The sequence below is a fragment of the Mus musculus genome, chromosome 4 (assembly GCF_000001635.26).
Source record: "Mus musculus strain C57BL/6J chromosome 4, GRCm38.p6 C57BL/6J".
Taxonomy (NCBI): Eukaryota; Metazoa; Chordata; class Mammalia; order Rodentia; family Muridae; genus Mus; species Mus musculus.
In genome coordinates, this window is record NC_000070.6 from 62,056,374 (window position 1) to 62,064,535 (window position 8,162).

The window sequence follows — 8,162 nt, forward strand, 5'->3', positions numbered from 1 at the left end:
ATTTAACAAATAATTCATTCACAAAGTCTTTGGACACATTCAAGCCACTTATATGATTCCAGTGTGCATTTGGGGCCCAGAAGAACATCAATAAAAACAGATTTATTTGATTCATGTCCCAGATTGGAAATATTCTGTAGTCTCTCTAGCAGCTCACCCTGGCTCAACATCAGTTTTGAAACACCTGCTGTGTCAGTGTCAGAGAGTGACCCCATGACCACCACCCCCCCCCCCAGCCTTGATCTGGCTGAACAAGTCTCTGACATTGGAGTCATGTGCCTTCCTTTGCTACAATTATATCTTCCTGCTAGAGAACTGAGAACTGCCCACTCTCTGAGCTGCTGAAGAGCCTACTTTGCAACCCAATCTAACTAAAACAAGCAACAGAACCAAGCTGAAACAAAGGGATGGGTCCTTGGGTTTTCCCATATATCTTCAGTGCCCTACATTAAAGAATAAGCCTTGATCAGAGAACTTTGTCTTGGCTCATTATTTCTCTTGCTGTCCTTCCCATCCATCCCCTGTTTTCCTTTCAGGAACCCAGAAACCCCTGGCTGCTGTTGGGTATAGTTGGCACCGGAACAGGAAACCTGAATACAGAAAGACTTGCTGAGGGACACTGTCTTGGTGGGGCGCCACAGAAAACAGAAGATGGTATCCTGCATAGTAAGCAACATACAGCATTAATGTTAGCAGTATAAGTTTTATCTTTTGAAGGCTGATGTTTGCAAGGGTGAAAAAAGAATATATAGGCTAGACTGAGTAAGAGTGGGCTCAACACTGATATCAGTTAGGGATTGAGAGTGGAAAATGGGACTGGAAAATTCTAAAAAAGCATTTTTCCACAGTTAAGAACTGCATCAGGGAAGAGGAGTAGGGCTTAAAATAATAAAATAAAATAGAATAAAATAAAATGATTAAAATATACACACAAAAATATGTATATGCTAGATATACAAGTGATGAGAGAGAGAGAGAGAGAGAGAGAGAGAGAGAGAGAGAGAGAGAGAGAAGGAAAATGGATTTTAGAGCTCCCCCAGGGATAGAAGGACATCAGAAGATGTCCTGCTTTCTGGTCCCTACAGGAGATATCCTTAGTTCTGGTTACATAAAGTCTTCTACCCTCTCTGTATTGTCTCTGTTTGGTGCACCAGTCTATCCATGTGTCAACTTATGGTAGACTGGTTTTGTTTTGTTGTCTAAATGACTGTTGTTCTATGTTGAAAAAAAAAATGGTTAAAACTTTATCTTCTGGCTATCGATCTCTTGAATCAGTCTCAGTTTGCACAGTGGTGGCTGATTTAAGTTGCCCTGTACCCTTAGCCAGGAGTCATGTGGCATGAACCAGCCCAGGAAATCAGGCCTCTAAAGATACTTCTAAATTGGGATAATATTTTATGTAATTCTTATCCAAGAATCTAGACTTATAAGAGATAAGATTTAAAACAATGTCTCTTCAAAGATGTATTAAAAGTTGAACTGTCATGCATTCATATATAAGAATTGTTAGCCAAACTTCATAGCATGAAAGTAATCCTTTTGGTATTGATTTTGAAGGGAATGGATTCTTTAAAATTGGGTTTTGCTTTCCAAAAATTTTGGTTATGCTCTAATATTGAAAATAAACTTTAAAATTATAGTTAAAATTGCCAGTGATCCATTGGCTGCACTTTGCACTTTGATTGCAAGGTCATGATTCTTAACTCACCCATATTTTGTAATTAGGATGATTGCAAGAGCAATAAAACTTAAAAACAGCTGTGGCCAGTATGGATTTGCTGCCCCTTTTACACAAGCTTTATTGAATACAGTGGTAGAAGCAAATTTTAACCCCCCACAATTGGAAAAGAGATCTTTGTGAGAATTTATTTGGTATCAAACAGGCTCCTGATTAACATTTTCAAGATTTTGTGGATACATTACTAAAAACAGCTAGCAGAATTTCTGGAGATTCTGAAGCAGGGGTTCCTTTTTTTTTTTTTTTTTTTTCATTTTTCTCACAATTGTTTTATGATAATGCTAGTGAAACTCTTTGTGGATATTCGGCCATATGAAACGAAGATAGACTTATCTGGATACAATGATCCTTGTGCAGAAATTGGACCTTCATACAATCAGTGTTTGCTTATTGTTGCTGCCTCGCAACAATATTACAGTACTTATAAGCAATGTTTTCATAACACTAAGGATATAAAGAATGTTTTAAGTATAAACCATCTTAGGAAAGACTGTCCAAATATTAGAGTCATATGCAGACAGTAGAATTGCCCCTCTGGAATCTTTTTGCTGCAGGAGGGGTAGGCATTGGGCCAGACCACAAGAAAAAGGCTCAGATTAAGAAATATTTACACTTGAGTTAATGCAAAGCTCAGAGCAGCCTTAGTGAGGATTGTGTGGCATTTCTTTAGTTTTGCAAACCCTGCCTAGGGAAGTTGTTGCTGCCTCACCTCTCCTTGCCTTTAGGGAATAATTTTTAAAGCAAAACACCATTATTGCAAGCCTATCCAAGTGTTGTTTAAAATATAGTTTAAACTTAAAATTTATGAGAGGTCAATGAGGTTGTGGAACTTCTAAGTGCATTACAATCTGAATTGCCTATTCCATATAGAATTATTATGGCTTTGGAAGGTTGTGTTTTCCATTGCTTCCTGATAATTGTAAAGGGTTTGCTTCTAGTGAGCTTGTGATAATTGGAAAGTTTTGCCTCTAGGTATGCCTAATAGCCTTACATTATGTAAAATAAAAAAAATTTTTTTTGTCTCTGCTTCAGTACAAGAAGCAAGGATTTTAAATCTTTAGTTCATATTGTTTATTATATGGAGAGTATTTTATTAACTATTCTCTCTAAGGGAAATTTACTATAAACCTTTACTCTTACACAATGAGTCTGAAAAATTTCAGAGTAGTTGTTGCTGAAAAAAAAAAGATTCAAAAGGCAATATCTTTTTCAATATTTGGGGCCTCAGTTATATCCTAGAAAAACTGTGGTAGAGAAAAATTCAAGAAAGAAAACATGATTTGCTTCAAATTATTTTCAAGCTACCAGGAGATGTTAATTGGCTGAGACCTCACCTTAAGCTCTCCACAGGAGGACTTAAGCCTTTTTTGGATGTTATCAAGGGAGATGCAAATTAACTGGTGAGAAACAAAAAGCTTTTCAGAAAATAGAGGAAGCTTCTATAATCAATTGTTATCAATTGTAATCAATGGTAGTCAAATGTTAACTGCTTATTTTAGTTATTGTTACCGAATGAGCTCACAGCAGTTCTTTGGTAAAGGTAGTATTAATGTGAAATAATCTTTCATCATCTCCAAGTAAAGTTTTATCATCCTGTTATGAAGCTGTCATTGTGTTAATAAAAAAATTGTAGGATAGAATCATAAAGAGAGCTTAGAAAAAAATGTATTAAAACCCTGACAAGACGTTATTCCATGTTTCAAACAGCAATGAAATTGTTTTTTGCAGAATATTGATATTTGGCCTATTGCATAGTAAACTTTTGGGTAAATTGATAATCATTATCCAAAGACAAGTTAAAATTTGCTTCTATGCATGCTTTTGTATTTCCTGTAAAATTATCTATGCATCCTATAAAGAATACATTTACTGTATTAATAAACAGCCCCTCTCTGGGAGAGAAGTATATGTGATTGGATCACATGTTTATTCTTTTGGGTTTCCTTCTGCTTCAGCACAGATGACTGAATTGTATGCTGTAGCCAGGGTTTTGAAATGTTGAAGAAAGTGTCAAGTTTTAATTTGTATGCTGATAATCAATATATATATTGGCTTACAGTTGCTTGAAATTGTTTTTGGTTTGTTTTAGATACTGCTAAATCTCAAATTTTCAAACTGTTTATGCACATACAACACAAGATAAGAGAATATACTCTTCCTTTAAAGGACTGTCCTTGGACCTTTAAGAACTCATCCTGAACTGCCCAGACAGGACCCTTTAAGGCCATGGCACAGCAGATCTGTATCCCACGAAGATTATAGGCCTAACCATGTACAATTGGCCATATAATCTCATTTTTTACATCGTCAAAATAATAATGGCTTGAGATAATAGTTTGCTATTTTTAGAGAATGTTCGTGTCAAATTGTTCTTAGCGAACTCAATTTCTATCTGTTCCCCCGAATGGTGTTAAAAATCTCGAGGACTTATACTTAATCAATTATTGCAAACTAATACTCATATTTCTGATCTCAGAAAGATAAAATATGTACATGTGACTATTGACACCTTTTCAGGCTTTCTGTTTACAATTGCTTTAACAAGAGAAGCAACTAAAAATGTAATTAGTTATTGCCTACATTAATTTTTTTATGTTTCGTGTTCCAAATCAGATTGAAACAGAAAATGGAACTGGCTATTACAGTCAAGCATTTGAGATGTTTTGTTGACAATTTAATGTTACCCTTGCTACTGGGACCTTATATAATTATCAAGGAAAAGGCATTATTGAACTTTAAAAAAATATCTTTTTAAAACAAAAAAACAAAAAAGGGGGGATTTTATCCCTGTGTACATTATTTAAATCATGCATTTTATTTTAAAAATTTTTAAATTTGGATGCCAAGGAACTATTTGCTTAGTGTCTATGGTATCCTACAGCTAGGTATACTTATACCTAGGTGAGACAGAAAGATCTACTTATTGGTATATGGCGTGATCCTGATCAGGTATTTAATATGGGAAGAGGGCATGCTTGTGTTTTTCTGCAGGTGCTTCAGGATCATACTTGCTGCCAGAGTGATTGGAGTGACATGCTGACCAAAGGTTAATGCTGACCTGTGTGCATGCTGAGTACCCTGATGATGGTGACAAGAAAGCTGTATTAGGTATATGTTCTTGACCAACCTCTGCTTAAGTATTTTCCAGATTACAAAGGTTTCCTTCCTTCAAGCTTTTAAACATTGTGGGACAGAGAACATAGAGATGGTAGAAACTGACTTAGAAAAATTAATCAAAATGTAGAGTTATAATGACTTTTTTCTTTCCTTTAATGTGAACAGTTATTCTGACTCAATGATGGACTGACTGTGAAAGAACTCAGTGGGGAAACCCCCACTCAGCTCCCGATTCGGCGTGCACCCAAGAATCACGAATAGAACACAACACCTTGATGTAACAACAAGAGGTTTTTTAATGGCGGAGCTCCGGGTCGAAACGTATCTCACATAACAGGAGACAGTGGATTCGACCACGAGGCTTGGAAGCTAGGGGTTTTTATAGAAAAGGAGTGGGGCTGGGGGAGGAATTGGCGCGGTTTCACATGATTGGTCCATTTAAACATCAGCAGCCTGTAACATTTAAGTTAGGTCAGAGGGGTGGGAGCTAGGGAGGCGATGGGCTTGCCCGGGCATGTCCTGGTCTGTTCTGCTATGTTCTCAGCCCCAGGTTTCAAAGCTCAGAAACAACTCTTTGGGCTATTTAACATACATTACATGAATTACAGTTTTATTTCCTTTCATTCCCCTCTTCTTCTGTTTAGACTAATTCTAATCATAGAATTTTAGAGATTGGTGTCCCCTAACTCTTCATCTACCTGAACTATAGGTTGATATTGCCTTTGAAGAACCATGAGTTTTACTGTATCAATTTTACTCTGGATGAAAGCCATTCCTCTATTTATTATACAAGGGCCGAAAACTAAAGCTAAGCATATCATAAGGATTGGTCCGGCTACAGCGGAAATTAAAGAAGTTATCCAAGATGGTCGTGATTCAAACCACGACTCAAACCACCCCCGTTGAGCATCCCGTTCCCGTTTCCTTCGCTCTAATCTTTCTCTCAGTTTCTGCATAGAGTCTCTAACTATTCCTGTATGATCTGCATAGAAGCAGCACTCTTCTTTAAGGGCAGCACACAGTCCTCCTTCCTTTAGGAACAACAAATCAAGACCTCTCCTGTTCTGTAAAACTACCTCAGACAGGGAGGTCAAAGATTTTTCTAAAGCGTCAATGGACTTCTCTATTGCCGCTAGGTCTTCATTGACAGCATCCCTCAAAGACTGAATTCCCTGTCTTCCACTGTATCCTACAACCACACTGCTGGGGGTTCCATTCTTTTGTGTCTGTTAGGCTTGTGCTCTATATATACATATTACATTTGTATGTATATTACATTTGTATGTAAAATTTGAAGCCAGTCGCTGGAGAGTTAGAGCACAAAACATGCACTCATTATGGTCCTTTTGAAAAATAGAAAAATTGAGTCTGGAGAGATAGCTCAGTAATAAGAGCACTTGATGCCCTCACAGACGACCTGAATTCAGTTTCCAGCATACACAGGATAGCTCACAACCATCTATACCTCCAGTTCCAGAAGATCTGACACCTTATTCTGACCTCCTCAGGCATGCGTTATATATGGGATGAACAGACATACATGCAGCCAAAGTATTTACAGAAATAAAATAAATCTAAAAATGTATAAATAGCATATAAATATAAACAACAAATCAGGTGATTAGAGAGATGCATCATCAGTTAAAAGCACAGACTGTTCCTTCCAAGCACTTAAGTTTGGTTTATGGCACCCACATGGTGACTCACAACCATCTGTAAGTCCATCTCCAAAGGATCCATTTTTTAATCTACTTTAAAAGATTATTCTCATCTTTCATTACAAATGTTTCAAGCTAACCTTTCAATGAAAACCCTTGGTTACTGTAGTAGGAGCACGGCCTGCAGCCTACGTGAACCGGGTATTTCTGTAAGGCAGGCTGGGGCTAAAAGAGAGACAAAGACTAAATGGCAAGAAAAGAATAAAACCAAGACAAATTTTTCTCTGATCAAGGCCCGAGAGTTGACTAAGAGACTGTGCTTATAAGGGGGAAGGCCCATCCCCTCTGCCAGTCCATTCTTGGTGCCTGGAGCCAGCCTGTAGGTGACCTACAGGATAGGATGTGTCTCCAGAATGTCTCAAGGATCTCTCAGCTGGTAACAGAGTCTCAGAGAAGAGCAGCAGTAACAATATAGCCATCTAAGTAAGTTGGCTACACCCCAGGTGATCTCATATTCAGTGGCAGCAAAGTGTGAATCAGCCTGCTTCAAGGCTGGGGGGGAGGGGCTACAATTTCCCCCTAATTATATATTAAAAATACCTGGACCGAGACAAAATTTATTTATGCTCCACAGTCCTGCCTGGGAGTTATGGTGGCTGGAAGCCATGGTTGGCTTGGGGACTCTGATTTTCCCCGAGAAATTCTTATCTGTCAAGGAGCATACATGCAGCTTGTTTTTGTTTCTTTTACACAAACATTGCTCTGTGGTATATTATTAACAAACCATGGCCTCTTGGCATGTACCTCTGTCTTAGATTGATATGGCTCTGAAATCTGGTTGCCCGTCATTGACTGACCGGCCCTCATAGCACACCTTATTCCCAAATCAGACCAAAGCCATTATATATACTTAATATGCTTCTTCATATTGGTGGATTTTTACCACCTGTGCTTGCTGGAGGTGAGACTGTACACTTGCTAGAATCAGGCTGTAAAGAGAGACTGTCCTGCTTGAAAAACAAAGTTGAGATAGTTTAAAAGCAACAGGATAAAAGCTTCTTTGGGGAAGTCCAAGTACTTTATTCAGTTGCAAATTAGCAAAGATCAATCTCAGATTCTGACCTCCTGGTGTCCGGGAGGTGACTTTGAGAATTAGTAGAAAAGCTGAAAATTCTCTGAAAGTGGAGGCTGTGCTCCAAAATAACTTTTTCGAGTAAAAAGGATTTTTAGCCATCAACGAGGTTAGAATCATACTTACTAGTGGATCTGTGTCTAATTGATGAAGCAGTCTTTTTTGTTTTTGTTTTTTGTTTTTTTGTTTTTTGGGGTTTTTTGTTGTTTTTTTTTTTGTTGTTTGTTTGTTTACAATGAAACTTCATTGAAAGTAATATAGTACATTTTTTTAATTGGGTATTTATTTCATTTAAATTTCCAATTCTATCCCAAATGTCCCCCACACGATCACCCACCCACTCCCGCAACCACCCATTCCCACTTCTTGGCCCTGTCATACCCCTGTACTGAGTCATATAAAGTTCGCACGACCAATTGGCCTCTCTTTCAACTGATGGACGACTAGGCCATCTTCTTTTTTTTTTTTTTTTTTTAAAGATTTTTTTTTATTATTATTACATGTAAGTACACTGTAG